This window comes from Durotheca rogersii (genome assembly GCF_024521655.1).
Source record: "Durotheca rogersii strain YMJ 92031201 chromosome Unknown GGS23scaffold_30, whole genome shotgun sequence".
Lineage (NCBI taxonomy): Eukaryota > Fungi > Ascomycota > Sordariomycetes > Xylariales > Xylariaceae > Durotheca > Durotheca rogersii.
In genome coordinates, this window is record NW_026251261.1 from 405,883 (window position 1) to 416,379 (window position 10,497).

A 10,497-nucleotide genomic window follows, 5' to 3' on the forward strand; every position below is an offset into this window, starting at 1 on the left:
CGAAGAATAATCTTCTAAGGAAGTAAAATCCGAAGTCGCTCGCGATTAATCGTACGTCTCTCGAATAATACCTATACGACGTATTATACCGATAAGCCGATCGCTTATATGAGGAGATCGTCGAATATTAAAACGAGCCTACTAATACTCGCGTATCCTATTAATTTAACCCTACTCGCGACTCTCGTAGCTAAGTTTTTTATCTTAAAGTAACCTTTATATATTAAGATCCGAAAGTAATACGAGTTCGGTATTTAATAATAAGGAAGGCTATTTCTATATAACGATAATACTTTATACTTATATATTAATTAATTAAAGAAAGAATTTATATACCGGTAGTACTTACGGCGACTCTTTAAGTATTATCGTAATTATTTCTCCGCGAGTATTCTATAGGTTAAGTAATACTTTAAAGTACTCGAACGATTAACGTAGTAAAGCTTTCGTAAGTCCGTTTACTAGCATTTAATTAATAGGAAGATAGATTATTTTAAAGGTACTTTTTTAATACTCCTAGCGTAGCTATATATTCTATATATTTATATAACGTAACCTAGTATTAATCCTTTCTTTCTCCTTTATTATTAGTTTTATCGTTTACTAATTATCGCTATATATCTTTTAAGGTTCTCCTAGCTTTAGGATAATATCCCTAAAGAAATGTTTAAGAGCTATCGTTTCCTTAGCTATATACTTTAGAGCGAGTAGTTTAGCTTTAATCGTCGATATCGATACTATATCCTAACGAACGGCTCTCTATATAATCGGACCTTTAAATAAGGATATTACGTATTCCTAAGACGACTTTCTTAATTCGGAATTATTTATAAACGAAGCGTTACTACTAATTAAGAATACCTAGGCGCTATTATTCTTACCCCTATACTTAATATTAAAGAAGCGAATAGTATATAGGTATTTAATCGTTTAATTAATCGCTTTAAAGTACTAAGGTCTTAAATTAATTAGGAAATAAGATAATTAAGACGCTACGAAAGTAACGTTTAGGCGTATTATAATTACGCTATAAAGTAATAACCCTACTTTCTCCTAGTATTTCTTAACTTATTATTTCGAAATAACGCTTATATACTTTACTAGCTTAGTAATTAATAATAATATTATTAGAAACTAATTATTATCTACTAGTTTAAATCGTTTAATAATCTTCCCGATATAAGTATCGTATATTAAGATTATAATTCGTACTTTACGATTACGTATTACCTTAATCCCTAAATATTACTTTACCGGTCTAAGCTCTTTCGTTTTATAGGTATCCTTTAACCCCTAAGCTACCTTTTATACTATCGCCTCTAAGCTTTTATAGTTTATAATTAATATATCGTTTACGTATATTAATATGAAGACTTCTCGTCTTTCTATATAGAATAAGTACGGCTCCTCTAGAGAGCTCTGGAGTTCCAGGCGGTTAAAGGTACTCTCGATCTCCTTAAACTAAAGTAGGGGTAAATCTCTAAACCCGTATATTACTCTTATAACGAAGGCGTATTTTTCCTCTTCATTAAACCCGTTTAGTAATTCTATAGGTATAAGGTCGCTTTTCGATCTTACTACGTTAAGGAACGCGTTTTTAATGTCATATTAATTAACTTCGAGGTCGAATTAAGCTACGATAGCTATTATTATACGGAACGATTTCGTTACTAACGTAGCTACGTAAGTATTCTCGAGTAGCTCTTTAGGCTATAAGTTTCCTCGCGTTATTAAGCGCGACTTATAGGTAGTAAGGAAATTATCTTCGTCGAATTTATAATTAAAGACCTATATTAATAAAATTAGCTTTATTCTTATCCGTTTACGATTAATAATACGTTATATTTTAATACGTAAGAAGGCCTTAATTTTAGATCTAGCATTTTCTTTAAATCGCTTTCCTAATAAATACTTATCTAGGTCTTTTTATATCTTTAGCGGTTTAAGTAAATCGTCGCGGTAAATTCTTATCTCATTAAGCGATACGCTTAATAGCTCGGCCTTCGTTTAATTAACGGTTATTACGATAATTAAGTATAGCGTAATATACTTATCGTAGCTCTTTACTTACTACCCTTTTAATTAATTAAGCTAGAAGGTTATTACGAAATCGAACTAGCGATTTCATAAGAAGTTATTCCTAACCGTTAGGTTATCCGATATTACGTAAACTTTAGTACTTAAGCTACTTATTACTTTATTTCTTTCCGGGCTTTTTCCTTTCTTTCTTTTACTATAACGAATAATAAGAGGATAAACCTTTCTCTTACGTTACTTACGTTAAATAATTTACGGGAATAGGTTATATTATTCCTCCTTTTTAAAGAAAATACGAATTTCTTTAGTTAATTACTTTAGAGGCTATTCCCGAATATCTATTCCGTCGGCGAAGTATATTCGCCGCTCCGGAGTTTCGGTACTTTTATTAGTAGCCGTACTTAACTTTAGTTACTTTATACTTCTTATCGGAGTACTCCTACTTCCCGTAACTTCCGCGGGTATAATTAGAGTAAGTCTTAAACTCGGGAGCCCGTAGGATATATCCGCTTCTTTATTTAATTTTTCTTAGGTTTCCGCTTCGAGTTACTCTTATATCTCTTTCTCGATTAATTCGAATAATTCTATTACCTCTTACGGTTACTTATCTTTAAACCTAGCCGTTTCGTATTTTAAATTATCGGAATCTATCTTTAGTTCTTCTTTTAAAGGCTATTACTTTCCCGAGCTAGGACCGGCGGACTAAGTCGTATTTAAATCCTCGTTACCCGAGGTAGGCTCGCTACTCCGAAGGGGAATTAGCTTACTACTTAGCTTTCGATTAAATAATACGAACGAATTCTATAGATTTAATGCTTCGATAATTAATTAAGTAACGTTATTACTTATACGTATCGAGAGATTTATTCGATTAATCTCTTTCCGTTTAAGTTACTAAGCTTTTAGCTTCTGTATCTAATTATAAAACGTCTTTTTATTAAAGATTATATCCTTAGTTAGGATTACTTTACTTAGCCTAGGAATTTAAATTCGGTATAGGTTATTAGTATAATATCTTATTAAATACCTAATATAAGCTTATAGGTTTACCTTAAATCCTTTCTTATTAAGATCTTAAGTACGTTTTCCTATTAAGGGATACGCGCGATACCCGTATATATAAATACCGTTTTAATCCGGTCGTAAGTCGCTCGTTAGCTTCCTTATTACTTCTAGAATATACTATCTAAAGTACTACTTAAACTAAGTATTTAAGAGCTTATAAGGTATATAAAGATTATAAGCTTAATTAGGGTTAATATTAATTAAATATATTACGGCTTTAATGATTTCCGGCTATAATTTCTCTAGTAGCCTTGCTTTAATCCTTATCTTAATCGATTTAATAATAATAATTTATGTAGCTTTTTTACCCCTACCGGTTAGCTCCTTAGTATTAACCGGCGGGAGTTTAAGATTAATGCCCTCTTTTATTACCTAGATCTTATATTCGGATATACCTTTAATATTTATTATTAAGCGCTCGTTATCGTAACGTATCTTATAAATTAAGAGTCGGAATTACTTCCGAACCTATCTTTTAAAGAATCGAAGAGTTCTTATTACTAATAAACTTTACTTATTTTTTAAGGTCTTAACCTATAATATTCCGTTAAATTTATTCCTAATTACGATAAGTTATTTAAACCCGTCGTAACTTTACGGGTAGTTAAATAAATCTTAATATACCTTTTAAAAAGAACGTAACGAGCGATATATTAATAAACGACGCGAGATTACTTTCTTACTTATTACTTAGTTATAATATTCGTACTTAATTATAGGCATACCGTTAATATTAACGTTCTAGGCGTTTTTAACGAAAGCTTTAAGCGCCTTAGGATTAAAATACCTTACTCGCTAATGCTAGAATACCTCGGAATCTTCTTTCGGTTTAGTAATATCTCTCGATCTTCTCTACTAGACGTTTCTCTCCGGGAAATAAAATACTACTACGATCGACGCTACGCTACGTAGGATACTCGATAATATTATAAATAATATTACGGGTAGGACTTACGAATAAGAAAAGAATTATTTCAATTCGAAAAAAACTAGGTTAAAGCGTCGCTTTAGCTTCCTTATTATTATACTTTTCTCAAAGGTTTCATTCCTTAAAGTATAATTTAAACCGTAAAACTAAATACCTATATTACGAAGTTTCGCCTTAGAAATAATCTTAACGTAGAAATCTTTAATAAGTACGACTTTCTTAAGCTTTAAATTAAAGGTAGGCTTATTAGATTAATTTAAGATATATTTTTCGATAATCTTACGACCCGTACTAGTAATAGGAAAGCTCGTAGTATTAGCTTCGATCGTTTATCTATCTCTAACGGAAAGGAACGACCCCTCTATTAAAAGGTTACGATTATTAATAAGGTAAATAGCTTTATAATTATCGAAGATAGTACTTTCCGATAGTAGGTATCGGATTAGATTTATTATAAAGTAGATCTTAATTTAAGTAAATAGGTATATAATACGTAAGTTAATAATTATTACGCTAATATTAGCTAGCTAAGTAGTAGCGTTATTTCCTCCCCCGTTCCCGGAGCGATTATTAGGTATATTATTTACGGAAACGTTTTACCCTTAGCAGTTAATCTAATTTCAAAGCTTAGCGTACTTAAGTAAGTCGTATCTAGCCTTAATTTTTCGCATGATATTAACCGGGATCGGCTTTAGGTTACGTATAGTCTAATTAATAACAGACTTCTAAAGGATTCCATAAGAATAACCTACCTATATATATGGTTTACCTCTAAACTTATAAAGGCATTCGTAGCTCGTTATTTTTCCTTAGCTATTATTATTACCTAATTTCGCTCCTAGTATCGGTCCTTAATAAGCTATTACGAAAATTCTATAACCTAATTTACCTTTTTATTTCTTCTCGGTAGTTAAAGCGCTAAATACGATACCTAGTTACTTAAGGGTCTTTAGTTACTCGGCGACTTTATTAGCTTCCGTAAGAGCGATTAATACCCGTATAACCTAATCGATTATAGTCTTAGCCCTAACTACTTCGAGGAAATCCTTTGCTCCTATAACGCCTTTAATCTCGTTAATATAATAAACGCGAGTACGAAGGAAGGTATGTTATTACGTAGTATAAAATTACTCGGGATTATAAGTACCTACCTTTATTCTCTAGAGTATCTTACGATACTCTCGCTTAACGAACGTTTTAATAATAGCTTCGGTAAAAGTAATTTACTTACGGAAAATCTTTACGAGGTTTTAAATAATCGGATTAAGGTCTAGAAACTATATCTCTATATTAATTACTTTAAGAAAGCCTATAGAAATAGATACGAAAGTCTAGCCATAAAGAATCCTATACTACTTACTAGTAGCTATAACCTAAGCCTCGATCGTTATTTATTAAGCGACGAGCTTATTATACGTAGCCGTTTATTACTCTCGAGTTCGTACCTTAGGCCTAATAATTAATTTCCTTAGTCTTCGGTTAAGATCGATACCTATTCGTAAACCGCTTTCTTATAGTTTTCTTTAAGGAATTCGTTCTCTTAAGTAATATATTCCTTAAGAGTACTTATTACGACTCGAGTAACGTTAAACTTAGCTCCATTTAGATTAACGTCCTTCTAAATACCGAATTAAGTAGTTATCGACTTAAACGTACGGAACTAACGTAGCTACTTATCGTAAGCTCGTAGGTAAACGTTAATTAGAATCTTATCTAAGGAGAATTCGAACGTATTAATCGTTATAGCGAATAAGTAAGCGACTATTTAATATTAAATACGAAAATAAAGTACCGGTATAGAAATATAAAGAGAGTATAATCGTAAGATCTAAGAGATGGATAAATACATATTACTTACTTACGCTAGAATAACCTAAGTAATAATAGCTCTTTAAAAGTACCCCGGGCTTATAACTATTACGTAACTAGCGAGAGCTACGTTTAGGTTAATAGGTTACGCGTAAAGAAAGTAATAAAATACGGGTAAGAAGGTATGTATTAACTAACTAGAAAAGAAGGAGAGCTACTAGAAAGTATGGAGCAATCTATAGGTATATATAGTAGTACTTAACCAGTTTAGGTAAGCTAGGTGGTTCCTACTAGGGGTACATGCCTACGTAACAATACGGATAACGATAAAATAAATAGCCGGTAGGACTAGAATATCGGCCCTACGTAAAGTTAGCTTTAGACCTCGACGTACGGGAATAAGAATATCTATAAAGATACGTAGGTATAGCCGGACAAGTAACGGTAGTAGCGACCGGTATTCTAGAGAAAATCGAAGTATTCTTTAACCGATTTATTTTAAGCCGTATTACGTATATAGCTTAAGTAAGGGATCATACTGTAGTGGTGCGGTAAGACATGCCCTCTTAATGCATTACGTAACACGTTACGATAGGCCTTATACCTATATAGAGTAACCATAGCTCCTGTAAGTACGAAACATGCGATACTTATTATCTAGTTTATTACCTAGCTAGATTACTATCTTTGCTATTTTTACCTTAATTAAAGATTCGTTTTTACCATTAGATTCGTCGTTCTCCGATTAGTATATCTATTTTAATTATAGGCGCTTAAGTTACTTCGTCGTACCGCTATAGCCGAATAAGTAACTTTTACGTTTTATTCCTTTTCTTCCCTTATTTCTTATACCTTCGGGCTAGCGACTATTATATCTCTACGACTAAGGGGCATAACTAAGATACGATAATTACATTAGATTCCTTACCTTTCGATTAATATAGCGATATTAGTTTTATCTATCCTAGACTATCGTACGTATTATAGTCTTCGATAGAGTATACTTTCGAGTAAACCTATCCGGGTCTTTAGTATCGCGTACGCTTTACTCTTCCTTAATAGCGACTACCCTATGACTTTTTCGACCCCTTAACCTTTAGTTTACGGAGTTTCTATTACGTTATTAGGATTTAAAGGATATCGATCGCCGTCGGCGCCGCTATTTAACCCGCGAAGTAGCCTGCGTTTTACGTTAAATAAAGTATCCCGCCTTATAGTTATTTATTTACTATAAGAAAGTACGTATAAGCCCGGGAACTTTTATAACGATATTATTATTATTAGGATACTACTTAGCCCTTAATACTTATAACGTTATTAAGCTATCGATATTACGATCTAATACGACGAATAAATAGCGCTTATAACGATTAACGTAAATCTTATTTAACCTCTTACCTACCTATAGGAAGGCATCCGTAAGCCTAGGAAACTATCGTCGTAATACTACCGCTACTAGGGATAGCACTTAACCCTCGATATTAACCGCTCCCTCGAACCGCTAATAATATAGTATATCTCGCGCGAATAAATAGCGCTTATAGCGATTAAGGCAGCTCCCTTAAAGTTATTTATTTACTATATAGAGGACGTACGAGCGCCCTAGCATAAATTACGATAACTTATACGACCCGCTACTCTTTTATTAATACTAAAGGCGGATAAAGGCTAATAGTAATTATATCCTAACCGACCTTACGATAGCTTCATTTTTCCTCTGAACCTATTAATCGATATAGATTAAATATATAAATACTAATAACTTATTATACTAGAGGTATTTTAGGATACCTAAGCGTAGCGACTCGACGATATAATATATAATATAATATAGATACTTATATTAATAATATAGATAGGATTAATAGACTAATAGTTACTAGTAACCGATAGTTTTAAAGAGAACTAGGAATTAATATTAATAGGATTACGTAGATATAGATAATTAGGGAAACGGAACTAGAGTCGAGCTAATAGTTATACTTATATATAAGCTAGCCCTATATTATTAATTAATAGCTAATATAACGAGAAGTATTAATATAGGCGTAAAACGGCGCTTAGCGGTAATATTACTAATATTATTAAATAGCTTCCGTTAGATCGAAACCGGCCTATAGCTATAACCGGTATCGTATCTAGCGCGATTCTTTACTCGGGATCTATCCCTTATACGTATTACTTTAACGAAGGTTATACGTTAGAAGTTCTAGACCTTAATGGGAGGAATTATCGTCGACTTATTTATAATAATTAAATTATTAATATAGGAAATACGTATCGTATTTTAATTAGGCGTTAGCCGATTAGAAAAGCTCGTATAATACCCGGATCCTATCGATCGGGATAGTATAATAAATAATAATATACTTATATTAGAGGAAAAGTATTAAGACATAGATAATAGCTATCTTATCTTTACCCCTATATTAGATAATAAGACCCTTATTATTCCCCTTTCTACTTTATACCTCGTACCGATAAACTAAACGGAATCCGTAGCTAGGAAACGGAGTAAATCGCCGTTAGGATCCGAAGTAATAAAAACTAAATTATTAGTAAAAACCTTTAGAGTCGATATTAGCTTTCCGCCTTTATATCCGCCCGAAGAAGAGGAGGACGACGATAAAACTACTACTTAACTACCCCTTAACCGCGGCTTTATACTTATCCTGCTAATTCCTATGATATTATTTTAAAATAATAATAACGGGGCCTCTAGTAATTAGAATATACCGGTAGCTACCCCGATTATCGTAATGCTAGCTATTAGATTCCTAAACCCTACCGATTACCTTAGGCTTAAGTTTAATAAATATAACGTAACTTAGTAACTAAAAAGGATAGATCGACTATTTAACCGCTACCGTATAAGCGACGGCGATAAGATTAAGAAAATCGGCGAATAGATTGCGACTAAGATTATTAGGGAGCGTATTAACGACGTTACGAAGGATAAAACGATCTAGAGAGTTATCGTTATAGCCTTGAAATACCGTTTTAAGATTACCGATAAACCAGGCTAAGTTAACGTTAAACGTAAACTCGTATAGCTAGAACGAGGCAACGTAATTAACGATCTTAAAGCGATCTTTACGTATCTTATAAACTATAAACGTCTTTTAAAGCTCGTAAACGATAACGAAAAGCTTCCCTAGAAAGTAGGATACCTAACCGATAAACTCCGGATATTCCTAATTATAAAGTTCTATAAGACGAAAGACTATAATTATAATAAGATCGGAGATATCGATTACCGGACTGTATATACCTAGCTTTATAAGTAGGCGGAACGTCGTATAGTGGTATAACTAAGCCGAAGAACGACGATAGTAGAAAACGGTAACTTTCGAAGAACTAGAGAAGCTTATAATATAAATAATTTAACGATTAACGACTCTTAGCCTTTAGATACTTCTACTACAGCCTTCCTCGTAGCTTAGACCTTTTTACGGCTACCTAAGTACTAGTTAGGAAACTAGTATATAGGCCCTTTACGACCGATTTAACGCTCTAGAGATAAAGATAACTTCGTAGAACTACCGTTAAGAGAATAGCTCTTATGGCTTTGGGGATACGTACGGCGCCGATTAATAATATTAATAGGAAAACCCGTTCCTAGTAAACGCGGTTCGGAACTTAAGTCTTTATAACCTATAAATTAGCGGAAGGACCTTAGTAGGCTTTAGACGTAGTATTATACTAGATTACCGAGGCATACGTAGTAGGATTTTATTAACTTAAACGAATAACTATAAGGAATTCGAATGTTAGTTTTATAGTATTTTCGATCGGTTTTATAACTATAGCCGCTATTCGTTATTAATAAATATAACCTAGAATCGGTTCTGCTATAGGAATAGTAAGCGATTATATTACCTCGAGAATAAAGACCCGGATAAGCTAGAGTTAATACTAATCCTAGGATCGATTATTACCTAAGCTAAGCGTAAAGGAGAACCGATCGCTTATTATATCTTATTCTACGTATATTAAAGTAAGGAATCTTTAGAGTAGGTACGTAGGATGGTATATTATTACCTAGCCGGGAAGCTAAAGCTTATATTCCTCGACCTACGATACTTTAAGAACGAGGAAGTAGTATTAAAGCAGGAAGAAATATTAAGAGTTATATCGGAGATTAACGTTATTTAAATGGTCGAACGTAAATATAACTACGAGTTATACGAGACGGGAATCTTAGGTTATAGTTAGTCGAAGGGTTTTATTAACGACGAGGATATTTGCTATTATAAGGGTATTATTAAGACGGATCTAATCGAAGTTAACGTAGTTAAGCGAGCTAAAGGTCCTAACGGCGAATATATCGAAAGAGAAATACCCGATTAGGAAGATATAGAAGTCCTATCGTTATAGCTTAAGCGTAAACCGACTAAAGCCGGTAAGAACGTTATTTCGAATACGAACGATTAAGCTAAGAAAGCGAAGATTATTAACTAATTATTAAAAGAGTTTTAATTAGATAAGATTAATAAGAATAGTAGGAAACGCTTCGAGGTTTCGTAAAACGACCTAATTAAGTTTATGCCCGGGTTTTCGGAATAGGTAGTTAAGTACCTTACGATACGCGCTATAAAGATTAACGAAGGTTAGCCTAAGGTTATTAAGATTATAAAGGAATAGGTATAAAAGGATCG